The 19,941-nt window shown below is 41.9% G+C and overlaps 1 protein-coding gene across 1 annotated transcript in view; it reads right to left on the reverse strand.

Moving 5' to 3' along the window:
- The window catches only part of atxn1a (ataxin 1a), a 90,826-nt gene that overhangs the window by 54,572 nt on the left and 16,313 nt on the right, over positions 1–19,941 (reverse strand). The window contains exon 2 of the mRNA XM_056399570.1: positions 12,377–12,564. The gene's annotated coding sequence lies outside the window, so the exon portion shown is untranslated. The remainder of the gene's footprint in view (positions 1–12,376; positions 12,565–19,941) is intronic.

Here is a 19,941-nt window from a genome sequence, read left to right on the forward strand (position 1 = left end):
GTTTTGCACTGCTGGAATGCAGCATCTACAGTAGCCAGTGTAATGTAATTAAATGCATTTCTTTTTTTTTTTAACTCAACTCTCCATCTATCTCTTGGTATTTGCTTTAGCAGATCAGGGTGGGGTCTTATGAAAGAACTGCTGGTGAGGGGGCTGGTGCGACGCACGGCAGTAAATAATGACTGTCTCAATGCACAGGAGATTTTAGACACAGTAACAGTGGGCTGTAATATGGGCCAAATCTGTCCCCAAGGACAACACTGGATTAACCAACATCACTCAAATCACACAAATGCACACACACCCTGAAGTACTGATTCACAAATCAATCTCCTCCCAACCCTCCCCCAACTTATTTAATAGAGGATAATAAAAGCGAAAAAAGAGGGAAGCGAAGATAAGAGCGTGTGTGAGAAAGAGGAATGGGGAGAGAGAAAAAAAGAGAGATCTAAAGAGGGAGAGAAGAAAGAGAGAGATGGAGACTGAGCAGAGAAAAGAGGACAGGCGTTTCAATAATTCACAAACTCCTGCTTCATTTAGAATAGAATCAGTGCCCAAACTGGACCCATGTGTCCTCTACACATGACACATCATCCACAGTGGCAGGCTCACTCATAAACTCTGCTTGTGCGTGTGTGTCCGTGTGTCTGTGTTTGTGAGGGAGAGAATATGTGCAAGAGCTTGCAAAAGAAACAACATATGTAAAGATGTATGTGTGGGTGCACGGGTGCATGAGTGCAGCTCTGCCGACTAGCAGATATGGATTTCTATTAAAGGAGTGATGTAGATTCATTAGTATGACTGGTGCAGTGAGAGGAGAGAAGGGAAGGGGGATGAGATACAGGCTGCATTACATCTTTATATAACAAACCTTTTTCCTCCATTCAAGTTTAAAGATGGCCAGTATGTTTGATAGTGCTATCACCTGAGTGGGACGTGATAAGAAAAAACAAAAAAACAGACACAGCCACAATCCTACTACCAGCACAGTCTAAAAATACCTAAAAGAAAATACTTTTTTCCACAAAGTTGGCAGCAACTCCACAGCTCCTGGTTGTTTGTGTGTGTGTTTGTGTGTGTGTGTGTATGTGTGTGTGTGTATCAAAAGAAGTCAAAAGTCCTCAACATGGAAACAGACAAAAACAAATGTATCCCTGTGTGTATATGTGTGTATGAAGGTGGACTGAGTTTGTCCCTTTTGCGTGTTTGTGTCTGTTTGACTTGTTGCTACTGTTGAGAGCCGTCTTTGCATGTCTGTTCTTGCGTTCTCATGTGATGTGATGATTTGCATTGCATCCTGTCCCACGCTAAGCATTTTCAAGGACTTGTACAGTGTCACTCCAAAATGTTTCAAAGACACCATACAGGTGGAGGGACATGAGCTGCTGTTTCCTAAAAGCCAAAATGTCAACAAGCAGAAAAATCTGGCTATTTTGTGGGTAAAGATTTCATCATATATAAATTAAAAAAAAAAACTTCAGCCAATCAGGTTGCAGATCTGCAGGACTAAAGCATACAGGAGTATATGTATGTGTGTGAGTGTGTGTGTGTGTGTGCTCCTGTCATTCACTGTGACCCGCAGCAGCAGGGATCTCTGTTATGTAATCCTTGCTGTCAAATGCATTCACACACACCTCCGTGCACACACACACATACAAGGACGCACAAACAGTGCATACAAACACACACACCTGCTAGCACCTTCAAACAGCTCAGAGGTTATTCTAGAGTCATGGTGAGAAAACCCTGCGTGGTATCTCAGTACAATCAGGACGGGAGCGTTCCTCCCTCCCACAGCAGGTAAATAACTAACTAGTGTAATTAATGGTTCACGTCTCAGGTCTGCTGTGCTCTCATCACCATTTCTACTCAGGGTTAAATTATTTTCAGGATGACAACCTACAGTACCACGATCCATTTAAGTCTTCTTAAAGTAAGAGAACAACTAGACTTGCTTTTTACTCACTGTCCCTTTTTTCCGGTCGCAAATTCCTCTGTTCCACATAATTATAAATGTGACGTTATGGCAGTTCTTTCCTCCCTCACTGTTTATGTTTATGTAACCTCCCACGCACCAGTCAACACAGCCTACAGTTATGTACAGTGGCAGGCTCACGGCATTGTGCTGCTCTGCGATCTGTGCAGCACGTTCCCAATCTAAGGCGATCACGATACAGTATGGAGTCCCCGCAGAGCGTAGCACCGGAGCAGGAATTATTGCTGAGAGGGGGCCGCGTTGTGCAAATGCGTTAATGAAAGGTCTGGGGGTTTCAGTCCAACAAAGAGATTTTATTTAGCAGAGAAATGATGAAAATACAGTATGTAAAGGAATGGGAAGATTTATTTTAGTATAATTTATCTATTGTAGCTATACAGTATATGTAGGATCTCTTCAGACGCCAAATCATTTATCCAAGCAATAAAGCACGAATGCAGGATCATTATTACACATGACAACACAGCTACATGAAGGTACTGCATGAGTCACTTTTCAAGCACAAATCCCAAATGTTTGCTTGTTTCTTTTTGTTGTTTTGTTGTTTGCTTTTCTTTGTCTTTTATGATGCTGTACTTAATAATTTCTTAAACTGAAACAAGTAATTTGAAGATGTCACTTTAGGCTCTAGGAAACAGTGATGAGCAGATGAGTCTGATCAGAGAAATGATATATTTCTAAACACAGATTCCTGTGGAAAAGCAGCTCTTTGACTGTAGGTCCAGTAGAGTGGTGGTACTGAAGCTGAAAATTCTTTGTAGGCAGGTACAAACATATACTGTAAGTTTGAAAATATCTCTCAGGTATCAGCGTTGAGTAATGACTCCTGGCTATCACCCTGCACTATTCCATTAAAATCGCTCAACCGAAGCCTATCTGCCATTGTTATACCATTCAGGGAACCACAGGGCGCTACATTAGCCCCAGGTTCGCTCCGTTCCCCCAAGTGTAGGAAAACTAGTTTAGCTCAATGGGCTATTAGCCCACACCTCTCCACACATAAAGGGATTGAGTATAGAGGAGCATAAGTGGAGAGTATATAGGGATACTGGTAAGTGGCCATCCATCAGCACCGAGGGTACAGACTGCGCCAACCATTTGGTGATGGCAGGGAGGGTTGGTATACACAGCACTACACAGTACTTTTTTTCTTTTTTTTTTTTTGACAGGCCAGTTACAATCCAACTTTTGTTGTAAAGATAAAAATAACTGATAATTCAGCCCTTGTGAAAAGAACTAAAGTAATCCAGCTGTTATTGTAGAGCTGACAATCGCCAAAGAAAATTATGAGTATACAATTCCCAGCACCACACACACACACATATGCCTGTTTCTAAAGACGTAATGGTGATTTGTATGTGTGTATAGCTGTAAACCAGTGTATCATCACTATCTGGCAAAAACAGAGTCTTAAAATGAAGTTTATTTGTCTCCCTGCCTCCTGTTGAAGCCAACTTGACTGTTTTTCTCAACATAATTATCACAGAAGGTGGGAGGCAGTGATTGGAGCTAACTACTCAGGTACCGTACCAGCGTCAGATCATGAGCATTGTATAAACTTGCCAACCCATTTGCCAATTAGAAACACTCCTCAGAGTCTGCTCAGCCATGCCAACCACTTCAGAAAAAGGAAATTGACATAAATAACATTAACAAGCAGTGGCTGCTAATGTCACAGCGCTGTTAACTATTAAAGAGAGGTGGGAGGCGAGGGGAGGAGAGGTTATGGAAGGGAGACAAAGAGGAGAGTGTGGCAAAGTCAACATCAGGGAGTTAGAGAGAGGCGTGCGGCGAAGAGCAGAGGGAAACTGACAGAGAAATAAGGACACACAGCAAGATGAAAGGGAGAAAAATGAAGGGAACATTGACGACGAGGTGAGAAAGAGAACAAGATAACAGAGGCAACAAGGCACAGAGTCGGAGTAACACACAGAGAGACAGTGAGATATGGAGAGAAAATGGTAGGTGGGAAAGGGTGGGTGGTTAGAAAGATGGCACTTTATCATACAGCTTAGTTGTAAAAGCAATAAACTCTCTATAGGTCTCAGCATAAGGACTTCCCAGGCACCACAAAGGCCATCCCCATTCATCTCACTAAAAGCTGAAGATGCTGAACTGAGCTCAACTCCTCCTGGGGAAAAGTGTTTGTCATCATGGACTCCTGACTCTTCGAGAACATCCAGGCACACAATCCACAAAAACACCTGAGAATAGGAACCAATTTCAGAGGTGGGGGACTTTTTCTTGTTTGTTTGTTTGTTTCAATATTAAATGTGCAAATAAATGTAGAAAAGAAAGTTTGATTTGGAGCTGAACTGAAGCTCTTACTTAATCTCATGCTAAACTATTTTCATTGTATCTAATTGGTCTTGGTGTTGTAAAACTGTGACCTTATAGATTTTATTTCGTTTTTGGGCCAAATAATAACGTCAAGTGGAAAGTAAAACTGTTTCGCAGTGCAGATGAGCGTTTCAGTTCGTCACTCAGGGTGTTTTATGACTGGTATTTACAGATGTTCCGTGCGTGCCAGCTGTGAAAAGTATCATAATCAAAATACCATAAGGGCAACAGGATATTAGACCGCACAGATGACATTTGTGGCAAGAAACTATACCGTTACCTTGACTGGCAGGAAGACCTGTAAATTATCTCATTTGCATGACTTGTCGGTTCTGTCTGCAGGTAATTATCGTCCTCTGATGTGATCACTCCTGCCAGTTGCCACCCACCAGTCCCCTTCTGCATCTCCTCTTACTTTTTCATCTCTCTTCTCAACGCTCCCTCCCTCTCTCTGTCTCTCTCTCTCTCTCTCTAACACAGTGCACTTATACTGGAGGTGTGATTGCATTAAGCCGCAGAGAGCGAGGGCATCCCCGGGGCCACACTAATGTACAGAACAGAATGTACAGAGGAGTCAGTGTGAAAGGAGAGCAAGAGAGAAATGTTGGAGTGGTGGTGGGAGTGGGAGTGTGTGTGTGTGTGTGTGTGTGTGTGTGTGTGTGGGGGGGGGGGGGGGGCATCCATTACTATAATCATTTTACCTCACTTGAAAAGGTTGCTCTTACAGCGGCTTCTGTGTGAGACAGAAGACAGAGAAAGTCAGACGGAGAAGGGGGAGAGAGATGAGAGGAGGAAAGAGCTTCTCATGACTGTTGGTAAATCTAAAGCCCAACTTCATTTTTCAAGCTTTATTGCTTTACTGCACGAGCACCCAGAGCATCCACACAATAACCAAAGATATCTCAGCAGTATATTAGTGTCCCCGTAGCGTGTTTGTAATTTCCTTGAGGCATCCTGAGACGTGCATTTTAGATGATAGCAATTAACAAGACCAGACAAGGCTCAACAGCGATCACAGCTTTTAGTATTATTCACTTTTCAGGTTAAAACAACACAAGCCATGAATCACGAATGCTAATTTCACGACGTGCTTACAACCAAGCGGTGAATTCGGTTTGTTTCTTTCCTCCTGTGAAACCAAACGAAATGCCAAGCACCAACAGCGATCTGTTTGGTCCATGCAAGCAATGCGGGATATCTTTCAAAGCGGGGGCGCAGGACAGGGAATACCCTAAAGGAATAACATCTAATGCAATCAGATCGCTCTGGCCAATTAGTCGGCACTAGCCTAGCCAGAGATGATGTCAGTCATCATTACTCATTGCTTAATGCTATAAAGCAGGGGAGAATCAAGAGCAAACAAAGAAAAGAGCAACAAAAGTGGGTCGGAGTTAGGAAAGGACGGTGGATTAATCACACAGACAGTAGACAAGCATGCTTATGTGAATAATGGGAGCCCACACGGAGCCGAATTACACACACACACGCATTTCTTAAGCTCCTAAAACACCCACTTTATCTAATTCTCCAATACATATTTAAGAGTAAATGCTCACAAAGATACAGTACCCACCACAAAAAAAAAAATAAAAAAAATGCAGACGCAGGGCATTACACCCCCATCCCTTCAAACACACACACACACACACACACACACACACACACACACACACACACACACACACGCACACACACACACACAATGTTCCAGCCCATGCATGGCTCATTAGAAAAGGCCTACGGCAACATGTTTTTCCATGCTGATGGCTGAATTCCAGTCAATACCCCGCAGCTCCACATGACATTTCACATTTCACGTACATATGCGTTCAGCGTGTTATAGAGCACATACGCAAAATATTGTAGGCGGTCGCCCATGTAGCCTACCTTACAGTGCACGCACGCACGCAGGCGCGCGCACACACACACACACACACACACACACACACACACACACACACACACACACACACACACACACACACACACACATATAGGCCCTACTTGAAGGCAGATGCTGTATTATTAAGGCAACAAATATGCTGACAGGCATAGACAGACGCGCACAGTTTTAGAGAGAGAGACACACACACCGATGTTTATCAGCAACAGAGTAATGGAACACAGTGGTTAAGCTGAGCAGACATACACACGCTGATTAGCTCCTATGGGAGAAGCCATTGGACCTCCTGTATGATTATTAAACCTGATTTCAACATCTCTCCTTTGTAAACAGACGGCGGCTGTATGGAGACAATAAAGATGTGCTGCCGGAGTTCACTGGAAAAGACTTGCTCTGCCTGAACTGATTTTTTATTTTTGTGATTCTCAGGATAGGAAGAGGCGATTTTTTCTCTCATGATGGTATCAACTGCGCAAAAAGAGATTGCTGTTTTTTATCAATGCTACGATATAACTGCTTTGTCGGGTGGTGCTTGGCAGAAAGAGAACAGATGATGTATCGCGCTGCTGCTGCGGTATTGAGCATTACAACCTGGAAGAAATAACGTTTACGCTACAGTTTCGGGGGCCGGGGCCGATATGAAGTCACTTGATACGGGAGATAGATTGTGAGAGATTTCAAAGATGAACCTGTTCATCTGTTAGTTTGACTTTTAATTAAATCCAATAAAAAATAAAACATTAAGTAAAATCGATTTCTGCTGCTTGCATAGTTGCAAGTTTTAATGCAAGAATGATCTTAGTTTTGTAACCTGAAATTTTTTTTTTTAAGTATTTAATGTACTACACTGTAAGTACATTCCACTTTTCTATTTCTAACCAGAGATCTGAATATGTTGCCACTTACACAAAGTAACACTTAAAGCAGAAGAAATTCAGTGTTTCCTGTAAAACTGAAGGATGTTTTCATGTGGACCTAGACCTTTCTAGTTCAAGTATAGTCTCTACTACAGCTATTTCCCCTTTTTTTAACATTCATACAAATTTGTGAAATGTACTTATACATGTCTTTACAAAAAGAGCCATGATACGGCTTTGTGAGAGTTTTCATTTTTCCCAATAGAATGGCCTTGGTAGAAACATTCAAATAAATGTTGTTTGAAAGTACTTTATTGTGTTCCTTTCCTCTCTTTGTTCGCAGTTTGTAGTACATGCACAATAGGCACACTCAGGTCTGCTCGTCCGATCGAGAATGTCTCTCTTTTCATTCATTCCTCCGCTCTTCATTTGCTCTGCCTCCTCGCCTCTCTCTACCTCCCCCTTCTCCTCTCGGTAATTCAGAAACAACCAGCAGTCTGGATGAACTCAGCGACACTGGGCAAGGTAATTATCTAATTGTTTTGGTGTGCCGAGACAGCCACAGAGTGTGTGTGTGTGTGTGTGTGTGTGTGTGTGTGTGTGTGTGTGTGTGTGTGTGTGTGTGTGTGTGTGTGTGAGTGTGAGAGAGAGAGAGAGAGAGACAGGACGTGTTTTGGGAGAGTGTCAGTGTGACAAGTAAAGACAGTGAGACAAAAGCAAGAGCAAATGAGAGACTCTGGAGGGGGGTAGTAATAGAGAACAGCAGGAAAAGATTAGGAAGAGGAGAGCAGAGGAGAGAGAGAGAGAGAGAGAGAGAGAGAGAGACAGGACGGGGTGAATCAGTGATGAATTCAATTAGTTCCTTCGCCTTGTCTTTGGCCAGTACCAAATTAAAAGAGAATACTTTCTTTTTAAGATGCAAGTTACCACTGTTTCCTGTTTTCCTCCTCTCTCTCCGTTTATTCCAACACACCCTCTCTCCTCCTCCTCTTCTGTTCCTCTCTTCATTCTCTAACCACCTCCTCCCGTCCTCGTGTATCTTAATTTCCCGCTGCCCCTCTTCTCCTTCCCTCTCCTGTCCCCTCTCCCTCCTCGGTCTGCTGCTGTTGCAGTTGGCAGTCTCAGGTGTGTGTGTGTGTGTGTGTGTGTGTGTGTGTGTGTGTGTGTGTGTATCCCTTGCTCTCCAAAACCAATTCAATCCTACTATGAGAGCGGGGGCCCAGATCAAATAAAGCAGAGCACAGCTATTACAAGAAAACAGAGAAGGGGAAATCCATGCTCACACTCACACTCACACACACACACACACACACACACACACACACACACACACACACAGGGAGAAGACAACCTCTGCATTTTACGTTTCTTACTACAAGGAACTAATGTGAGGTTTCGAAAGAATTCTATGTCTGACATTTAACTGATTGTTTATTTAATTATTTAATTATGAATGCTAACCTTTAGCAGGCTAGAGCAAACACTGTTTATACTTCTGACCCCCTTACTGCAGTCTAATGCCAAACAACAGGGGCAGGCTCGATTTAGTTTACACTGAGCAGTTGTTCACGGACTGATACCCCCTGGCTATGCTGGACATCTGAAGAAGCTTTATTATAGAGAGCATTGCTGGGTTAATTGGTAATTTCACAACTCGGAGATTACTGTGAGTCGTTGCTGCAGGCTGCATGGAGTCTAAGCACGAGAGAGTGGGTGGGACTAATCTCAGTTTCAAATGAAAAAAAAAAAAAAAAATCAATCTCTGAAAACTGATTGAATCCATATAAAGCTGTCAGATTTCCCCTGCAAGACGTAAATAAGTTTACTCTTTCTCCTGGCTTATAAAATGTCTTTCACAGCCGAGTTCTGCTGTAATGAAATCAAAGCTAAGCATATTTTACTAACAAGCCCCAGGGATTATCTGAATTTAAAGTTACAGTAATGTAAAAAAAGAAGAAAAAAAAAAAAGAGCGTAATGAGCGTGTCAGTGTGATCCCTGCAGTCTAGTAAAAGCAGACAGACGCTGATTCTGTTCCTGATTTCTGTGAATTCTGAACAGTCAGCCACAGTCAAGAGGAGCCTGAACTGTAGAGCTGATGGGACATCTCTATCTGAAACTGAAAACAAAGACTTCAAACAGTAACATCTAAAAGAACTTTTATTCTTTTTATTTTTCATTAATGCTTTATTTTATGTGTCAATAACCTACTAATCATTTCATTGGAAGCTTCCTGGAAAGACATATAGTGCATCAATTGTACAGGAAATATGAACTGACTTGAGAGAAAAGCTTTAACTTCCAGAATATTATGCCATCCATTGCAATTAATTAATGGGAAGTCCATTCCCCCCATGCTTTGTACTAGATTACATAGTTACTTCCTTTTAAATAAGGAAGATATGATTGGGTGACATGATAGGAAATTATTACATCCACGTTTTTGTCATAAATGGCTGAATAATGTTCTTTCCGGCACAGTAAAGCAAACCAGGAGCTAAATTAGCACCATCTTAATAACTCAAATACATAAGAAGTGTATTATACATGATTATGTTAGTTCTCTAGCAACATAAGCTTAGTCTACTGTCGAACTCGAACTGGAAGCCGTGCAGGATACGACTTAAGTGTGAATGTGCCAAACATCTTAACCCAAATGTCAAATCTTCTACATCCCCAACAGGCAGCGAGACAAAAATGGATCCAGCCCCTATACAGCTGACTGACAGTCTGTATACGGTACTCCCATTAACAGCCATTTTTCTGACATGTGCTGATCACCACGACTTGCCGCCCAGCATCATTGTTTGAGCCCCCTAGACTGTCAGCCCTCCATCTGCTCATTTCTGGGGCTTTCTGCTCAGAGAAAGGCAACTGTCAACAGTGGATTTACAAAAGAGAGAGGAAGCAGAAAGAAGCCGGGAGTGAAATGTTTAATTTCCATTCAGCAGGAATGATGGGTGAAGAAAGGAGGAGACAGGGAGGAGAGAGGAGAAAGGGAGGAGATGGAGAGCAGGGAGAGTTTGAATCTCTGCAACACGAAAAAATAAGAGTACTTTGTAGCAGCATTTTTATTTAATGATATACTTCTCTTGCATTTGTTTCATTTGCATCTTACCTTTCCTTTATACTTTCTCTCTGAAGCTCTCCTTATTTTACCCCCCTCTCTGAATTGGTACAAAGTTAATTTAATAAACTAATTAGGCTGCACTTCAAAACATATTTGTATAGTTATGAGGCAAGTCCCCGAGCACACTGAAGTACCTCACAGGAAAATCTAATGATGCTGTTGGTGAGTCAAGTATAACTGTATATTGCTGAAGGGTAATAAACAAAAAAACTGTTTAGTCAAAAGCAGGTACTCTGCAACTGGGATGAGCCTCAGAAAATACTTCTCTGTGGGTTTTGTCATTTTTTAACTAATTAAACTTTGAATTTAAATTGATATGAAAATCCAGGAGAGGAGAGGAGAGGAGAGGAGAGGAGAGGAGAAAAGGGGAGAGGAGAGGAGAGGAGAGGAGAGGAGAGGAGAGGAGAGGAGAGGAGAGGAGAGGAGAGGAGAGGAGAGAAGAGGAGAGAAGAGGAGAGGAGAGGAGAGGAGAAAAGAGGAGAGGAGAGAGGAGAGGAGAGGAAAGGAAAGGAGAGGAGAGGAGAGGAGAGGAGAGAAGAGGAGAGGAGAGGAGAGAAGAGGAGAGGAGAGGAGAAAAGAGGAGAAAAGAGGAGAGGAGAGGAGAGGAGAGGAGAGGAGAGGAGAGGAGAGGAGAGGAGAGGAGAGGAGAGGAGGGGAGAGGAGAGGAGAGGAGAGGAGAGGAGAGGAGAGGAGAGGAGTAAGAGATGTGTTCAATGAGAGGAAAGGCAGAGACTGGCTTTCCCACTGTTCTCAGTAAGCCCCTCTATTCAGGCTGCTCTCTCTCATAGGAGAGAATGGAGCTTCAACACACAGCTGGTGAGACGGAGATAAAGGACTGACAGAGGAGCTTCAATAGATACAGTGGAGGGTGAGGACACAAAAAAGGAGGAAAAGAAGAGAGGGGGAGAGCCCTCTCAGCTAGAGAATGGGTAGAGAGACTAAGGGAGGAGAGGGGAGACGGACAGAAAGGGAGGGAATTTGGCAGAAGATAAATCTGCAAAACTGAGCTGAGAGACATCATGGTGGGAGGGTCAAAGTGAAGAATAAGAAAGAAAAGAATAAAATCGAACGTCAAGTCACATTAAAGGAGAATAGAAGAGAAGGAGGAAGGAGGAAAGGGGCTCAGACAGGCCAGGAGAAGTTTATCCTCTGAGCTGTAGAAACACATAAACCCCAAAACACAGCTAAGTACATCTATGCTACATTACAAATGTTACTCACAAAAATACTCCACATCTCTGATAGAAAATGGTTCTGTTGTTTTTTGTGTCCAAAGCAAAAATGCCACCTCGCAAAGAAAAATAAAACCATAAAAGAAGGAAAAACTGCCAATTTGTTAAACTAATCACAACTCATTTTCCCTGTAAAGACATAACTTTTGGAGAAACTACATGGTGACTTGTTATACGATTGTAAGGTTGGTGACCACTAATCTACTGAATTCAGAGTTTCAGTAACAATGTATTAATGACAAATGAATGTTATTATTGTCAGAGGAAGAGTCAGGTTAGTCACAGCTGCCATCTTTGGTTGCTTGGACACATGTTGTTCAGCTCTAAGGACTAAGGGAGGAAATTATACATCATATCATTTAGTTCTGGTTTGTTTTGCAGTCACACTGGCCTAATACAAATGAACCAAGATGTGTAATCATGAAGTTATATGGAATGACATGTAACTCAATGACTGGACATGACCAGCATTACATGGACTCATGGGAAAACCAAATTGTGGTGACTAACAGCAGGTCATGTGACACTTATCTTCTCTGATGTCACGTGAAAGTGCTCATGAAACAAATAACAGAAAATGAGCATTATTAGTTGGGAGTGGAACTGGTCCTAAAATGTAACAAATAATGATGAATACAGATGAAAAAGAGACGTAATCCAATGTCATAGTATGAGGGAATAGTAACTGTGTGGTCACTATATTTTATTGTATTTGCCGAAATACACAGTGCAGGACACAAGCACAACACAACACACCACCATTTCAAAAATCCCACCAATCAAATGATGGTGCATACTATGTGTTGCCATGGTTACCAAATGAGCTTGCATAAATATATACACCTCTTAAACAACTTGAAAACTTGAATTTAATGGTAGTTTAGTTTTTTAATTGACGCTAAAAATCCAGTCCATCCTACCTGAGCAGAGGGGGCGGAGCCACTTGGGCGGAGTAGGTGGAGCCTGCCGCTCAGTTGAGAGCTGACACCCGACTGGAGCTGCAGTTCCTGGTGTGAAGTCTTGATCTCTCCACCAATGGGAGGGAAGCGTCCCGGATGTCTGCGCCGTCTGTCCACGTCTGTCTGTCTGCAGCTGCTGTCACCATTACCTGCACGGAAACACAGAGAGAGAGAAAGACAGAGAGAGAGAGAGAGAGACACAGAGAAAGCATTACCACAATGTTCAGAGTGTTCCTTACTCTTTTCTACAAATCAGCTGGCAATATTATGTTTCCTGATATGATTATTGAGGTCACAGCTCCTGCTTGTTCAAGCTCAATTATCACTGCATAATAACCAAAATCCATGCTATGCAATTACAATCGTCAGCTTAACCTTCAGCCAAGTGTTGTTTTTCCACAAAATGATTTCCTCTCAGCTTTAATGGCAGCTGTGCAGAACAGCAGCGCAGGAAGAAATGTCAGCTTGTAGTGACTATCAGTCCTCAGAGGTAAAGATCCTTTACACTCCAGAAACAACATGTTCATTTAAGCACTTGGGTTCAGATTTTATTGAGCTCTACTTTATGCAGTGAATTTGGCGAAAGCAAATTACAATATAATTTAATATCATAGCACATCAAAACAAACAACAAACAGACATAAAATCACCATAATGTGCTATTACTAAACCATCTAAACTCCTATCATTAAACCCCTGCAGTCGTCTCCACTGGTGACGAGCGTCTCCCACAATAAATGGGTTTGAAAATTCAACCTGTTGACTTTGGCTCCATATTAATCGCTGCCACAGTCTTTGAGTCATTTGAGTTTAAGTCTGTGCATCTGTTAAAGTCTGTGCTTGTGATTTTGTACACTGGCTATCACTGTCTCCCTGCTGTTCCCTCTCTCTGTCGCTCTCTCCTAGGAGTATTCAGAACAAACACCCGTGCTATTTATACACTGACGCCCCATCGGCATGGCAACCACGCTTTGTTTACCCGCAAGAGACACTGGTTTGAGGCGTGTGTCCTCCTTTTTTTTTTCTAACAAAAACATAGTTATTTGGAGGCATTTAGATCTCTTTCATGAGCTTGGCTCTCTTTCTGGTGCGGACAATGTTTCACTTTGACCAAATGCCTCCAGTAAACTGAGAGCTATTATGATGAAATGGAAAGCTGGTAATAAAACTAGTATCTCTGAGGAAACAAAATTTGTTTGTTGGTTTTCTCATTGTCGTAGCCTGACAGAGTTGTTGTTGTTAAAGTTTTAAAATAATTTTACACTATAAATGCTAAGTGCTTTTTCTTTTTAAGCGCTGATAAACAGCCACAAATATGTAACTAAATACACACCAAGGATTTGATGCAGTTTAATTAAGTTCCATTTTAATGACACATAATAAAACCATTCACACAATGTATGTATGAGTATCACATTTCTCCTTTTGTATTGTGCATGTACATTAATCAAAAAAAAATAAAAAATGCCAATTTTATGTCCTGTAGGTCAGGAACTTACAGATCCAACACTGTCCAAACTTCTGTTTGCAACTACTGTCCCTCAGGTGTGAATCTAACTTTGAGACCGGAAAGGGAGCGATCCTCTCTAGGTAAATAAATGTTGTAAAGTGTCTAATTTGATGCACAAACACAGAGAAAAATACTTAGTGCACCCACCCAGTGCACTCCTCTTATTTAAAGTAACCCTGGAGGCTGTTACCATAGCGACAAAGACATGTCCCAAGGTCACGGGGCAGAGCTGAGCATTAAGTTGAACCCTGAAACAAGGCATCTCCTTGGCAACACAAAATCAGGTCAGTTGATCATGTGACAACCAGGCCCTGGGGACAGAAACTGATACTAAAGCACACTTTTTCTTGTTTGTACTAAGTTGACACAAACTCAAATACACACACACACATGCAGACACACACAAGGATGCAGGCATGTGAAACCTGTAAAACACCTGGTGTACCACAGTACATACTGTATTTTGAGGCACGTACACACTCACGAACCCACCCGAAGAAGCGACACAAACACACACAAGATGAAAACACCGATGGCAGAGCTTTAGCAAAGACGACTTCCTAATTGTTTGACATATTGTTAGCGAAGAGTCTTTGAGTGTCTTTGAGAGAGTGTGATGTCATCTGTCACAGCCTGGTTGATAAACACAAGATCAGCTCCTCATCCGCTTCACACGCCCATAACTGTCACACTCATGCTTTGTGTTTCCATGTGTATTTTCCATATAAGAATTGAAGGTACGCTCACTAGCAGTTACAGCAGATGCATTTCTAAACATGCTCTCCATAATCAGTACGAGAGTACGGTACACTATTATAATCTACAATGCCAAAATTTTGATTCAAATCAGGAACTATCTGAAGAATAAAGTCGTAAAATAAGTAAACAAGATCATAAATGTGACCCGACATTCAGTGCCAGCTTTCTGCAGTCGACAATTTTTGATTCTCTGTGCAGACGCAGACCCAAGTATTAATCTATTTACACTATGGCTTAAAAACTGTTTACCGCAATGGTTGTGTGTACTATTAGCCTAGATTAACAGCTTAATCAGAATAGTAAACATACCTGACCCTGAACCGCCAGCACTGTGAGCATTATTCTCCTCCTGTAACTACAACCCAAAAAAAATAAGGATGTGAAAAGTTTGCAGCAGGGAGCATGAAAACGCAGGCTGTGACCTTTGTGTATGAATAGATTCATCGTTCATTCATCAGTCTCAGAGCTGATATGGAAGCCTTGATGGCCGGGTCACACCCTGTGTGCCCAAGAAAAGTCATAATCTAAAAAGAAGAAACACACAACTCTTTTAGAACATAAAGGCGGATATATGTAATACAAAAAAAAAAAAAAGGTAAATCCTCTACTCCCATAAATCAATATCTACAGTATCTGTGGTTGATTTGAGGGTTGAAATTAATATGGGACAGAGCTTTCAACTGGAATCACCTTGTCTATCCGATTCATGGAAAATATTGTGAAAAGTTTACACATACACGCAGGTTTGTAAATACACACACACACACACACAACAGCAAGATGTTCCTGCGACTCAGCAGTCTAGGATTCAGTTCCCTGTCTGTCGCACAAGATACTCAATAATACTGGCAGCATGGGTGTGTGTGTGTGTGTGTGTGTGTGTGTGTGTGTGTGTGTGTGTGTGTATGCGTGTGACCATGTGCACCTATGAAACCGTGCCCTGCCCCTTTCAGTCTGCTTTTCTATTGGTCCCCTGCCTGCTGTCCCTCTGTCACACTCAGGGTTGGACAAGTGTGCACGCACCCACACACACATACACACACGCACACTCAGAGACACAGCAGGCACAGCTGTCAACAGAGAACACAGAGCCATAGGTGGGTTGTGTGCATGTTTGCGCGTGTGTGTGTGTGTGTGTGTGTGTGTAATGAGTAGCAGAGCAGTATCTGTTGTAGGATTACACTCTGACCTGGCTTGTCTGGCTAATGCCTCTGTTACCATCAACAACATCCACACTGCTACTAGACAGAGGGGGACACAAGAAACTCTACTGTCTAGGTATTTACAGGGCTCTATATGTTTTTCATTACTGTCTTTTATATTTAAGTTTTATCTATACATCTATCACACTCCATGTCACATTTGCTTGTTTTCACACATATTTTGTTTTTGCTTATACGTGATTAAAATCATTTAAATCTTTCTCAGGAGGCCAGGAGGGCACTCCACGCTCCCTAGTGGGCTTGTTTGGCTCGGTAAGCATGTCCTTCCTTATGCTGCCTTTGCTCTCTATTTGCATCTTTGTATTTAGATGAAAGAAAAAATGAATAAACCCTCGAATAAAAGGAATGAACCAAATGCACCAGCAGGCAACTGGCCTCAGAAGGGAATTCCGCTGAAACTGACTTTTATTTGGCTATTCTGCAAAAGATGCACTGCTAAAAAACAATGCTGTTTTTTTTTTTGGTTGTTTTTTTTTTTTTGGTTTAAAATGCATCATAAGTGTAGGCTTCCAAGGAATGAGGAAAGTGCAGCGTTGCAAAGTTCCTGGATTGCCCTGCGGGCTCTGTGTTCACTGGCTGCATCTGACCAGAGTAGCCACTAACTGGCCAACAATAGGCTGGTTAGCTGAACCCAACCCAGTCTGCAGAGCAGCTTGCCACTCTTCATATATGCAAGGGCTATAATCATGATTGGGGATCTGCAGCAGTAATGTACCAGCATTTGAAGCACTTCTTTCAGTTTGTATCAACCTGTACATACCCTCTGTATAGCACCAAGTTAAAGAGTCGTAATACTAATATTAGTAATAATTTCATCATAACCCATAAGTGACTGTAAATATAGGGCTCACAATAAGTGTCTGTGATCAAGTTTGAAGGTGTGAAATAAAGTACTGACTTTAGCATTAGAAAAACACCTGCTCAACTAACTTGCATTCACATTATAAAATAAAAATGAATTGCAATTATTCTCACTATCTGCATATGCATTTCCTGTTTTAATTATCTGTTTCATTTGTTCTGTCGCAGACAAAAGGTAGTGATGGAACAAACTGTGTTACTACGCCCTCTGATGCGTTATTAAGACAATACTATACCGCGGGCCGTAGCTATCAGGATGGTGAGAAAAAGACAGGTAACAAAAGGAAGACAGACGGGTTGGTCAGGGGCTCATCCTATACAGCGAAATAATGACCCACAACATTAGAGGAAAAGAACAAGACATCAGGCTTCAAATGATGGAAGAGCAGCACAGTCTCCAGACTTAACCCCCATGGAGCTGGTTTGGGATGAACTGGACAGAAGGTGAAAGCAAAGCAACCTGCAAGTGCAACACATTGGCGGGAACTTTGGTAACAGTGTTGGGACAAACTTTCGGAACAATATTTGATTTCTTTATTATGTCTTTGTTCTGTGCTTTTCTTTCCGAGCACACTGAGACGTCATACTGTGTAAATTTCACTAACAAATGGAGAAATGGAGATTTTCTAAAACTTTTGACCTGTGGTGTGTTTGCTTTGGCAATAGTGTTTGTGAACCGTTATGCGGGAATGGCTCAGTAAACTGTAACTGAGAAGAAAAGAGAGAAAAAGAGGGACCCACATCTACAGTGAGACACAGGGAGAAACATGAACCACCTCTTGGTTATGCAACTCACTCATTAACCCTCAGCACAATCAGTACAGGTCAAAGTTCAGCAGTCTTAAAAGCTGCTTCTGTGTACCTGATGATCATGCTTTTTCCTGCTGATAAATATAGACACGTCTCCACTACCATTCACACCATATCCATACATACACAATATAAAAGCATGCCTAGCAACCTAGATAGTGTAGATAGTGCTGCAGTTAAGATGGCACAATGACACTCTGACACTTTGTACAATTTAGATAAGGCAGACCAGTGTACAGAGATAAAAGAATGTAAAAACTCACCAGCACATACACTGGTTAGCACGCACGCAAACACACGGTGTTGAAACGTCATCGAGGAAAAAAACACTGCAGAGGTTTAGGTTAAAAGAACCTGCTCACTCTCTGACTCCCCTCTATTAAGCCTTCACTTGTGGGGACATTATGTGAGTTGTTACACCCTTTGTGAAATAATAACAGCTTGTAAATGCCATAATGTGATAATATTACTCCACACAGTAATTTACTAAAAAGGTCAACTTGACGTCAAACTCTATTGTGTTTGTCGTCTTACAAAAGGCTTTTAGTATTAGATTTCAGTATTGAGAAAAAGCTTTTAAGTAGTAGTGTCTTTCTTATTTGAGTCTTGTTATATTTTCAGCTGCCATGCATGTAAGTCAGAGATTTTTAATGAAGGCTAACCAAGGTTTAAATCGAATCCAACATATGCTCCCATCCATTTGTCCTCCTCTTTTCTCTCCTTGGCTTCTCCTCATCCCTCCTCTCTGATGATTGTATTCTTCAGGGCAACACATCACAACGTAACGTCCCCATGACATGTGACAGGCATGTGAGCGGGGTGGGGGTGGGGGTGGGGGGGTAAACACAGTGTACAAAAGAGACAAAGAAAATGGGTGAAAAGTGAAAAGAAAAAAGTGAGTGAATTCCTCCATGACTCTTCCATACGTTTGTGTGTATGTGCAGTATTTACCCGTGAACATACTGTACGTGTGTGTAAGCAGCTACAATGTGTAAGTGAGACTGACAGAGTGCACTAATGCTGAACATCAGAGCGCGAGCTGCCACCTGAGGGAATTACTCAGCATTCGTCAGTTGAGCCGTGTTAGCGTATGTGGGCCCGGAGAAGCCAGAGTCGCGGGGAGCCCGACTTTGATCGGTCCCCTAAGATCCCAACGCTGGAATAAGGGGAATATGCTTGAAGGTGGCCTGCAGGGAACACACACACACACACACACACATACACACACACACGATCACATCTTCAAATGTGTACACATGCACACACACAGACTTTACATCCATCTACTTACATTTTTCCAAACATTCAAAATACATACATGCTGCCCATGCATGCATAATTTCCTGCTTTATCTCCCTCTCTCACACACATACTGTACATGAAGTACACACACACACACACACACACACACACACAAACACTAACATGAAGAGCTCTCAATGTCATCTTTACACAGAGTAAATCATCTCACCGCCATGCTTAAACACACACACCTCCCAGTACAACAATATAAACATCAAACGCACCAAACTCCTCTCACAAGCAAAAAAAAAACAACCACCCAATTAAACACGTATTGAAATAAATTAAATACTGAATTAAATATAAAGTGTACAAGGGTAGTAAAAGTCTTAATGCGACAGCAGTAATCTGACAGCGAGGCAGATGGCAGGTATAATAGCTGGATTACAGATGTTCTACCACAGCATTAGAGCGAGTGGATACAAGCTGTTGCTGCAAGAGCAGGTTTCATGAGACCTCATTCAACTCCCTGACACAAACTTTTAGTCTCACTCGCCCCCACAATTTCATTCCTGTCAGAGTGCGCTGAATGACGAGTCAACCTCTTCTTCTCGTCTGTCGTGCTTTGAACCGCGGCAAGGAGGCTTTTTCTGTTTGATGGCTTGATTGCTTATGTAAGCCAAAGTGAAAACTCATCGGTTAAGACAGAAAATGTTCTGCAATCGTGGTAAACTCTGATGTGGCATCGCCCAAAAGAAGTGAGACCAAAGTAAAAATCAAGGTGAAACTTGATAAGAAACTTTAAGTTTTTAATCACCAAAAAAAAAAGACAAAAGACAAAAAAAAAAATCTTCTTTGTTTGAAGGCAAATCTAATTTATTTGATAGCACACAGTGAAGAGCGATAAGGAAGATGAGATTGAGCTGTTACAAGTTTGGCAGTATATCAGACTCAAACCCACATGTCAGAAGCACGTCATGCACCACAGGACACTGATGCAAAACATCACTAAATATACTTTATTTGCATGATAGCTTGGCTGAGTGGAGATTAATAGTAAGTGGGACAAACACAGAACTATTGGCCGAAAGATTAACTTTGAAGACGTTTGATAGTGGAGA

The sequence above is a fragment of the Seriola aureovittata genome, chromosome 16, assembly GCF_021018895.1.
Source record: "Seriola aureovittata isolate HTS-2021-v1 ecotype China chromosome 16, ASM2101889v1, whole genome shotgun sequence".
Classification (NCBI taxonomy): Eukaryota; Metazoa; Chordata; class Actinopteri; order Carangiformes; family Carangidae; genus Seriola; species Seriola aureovittata.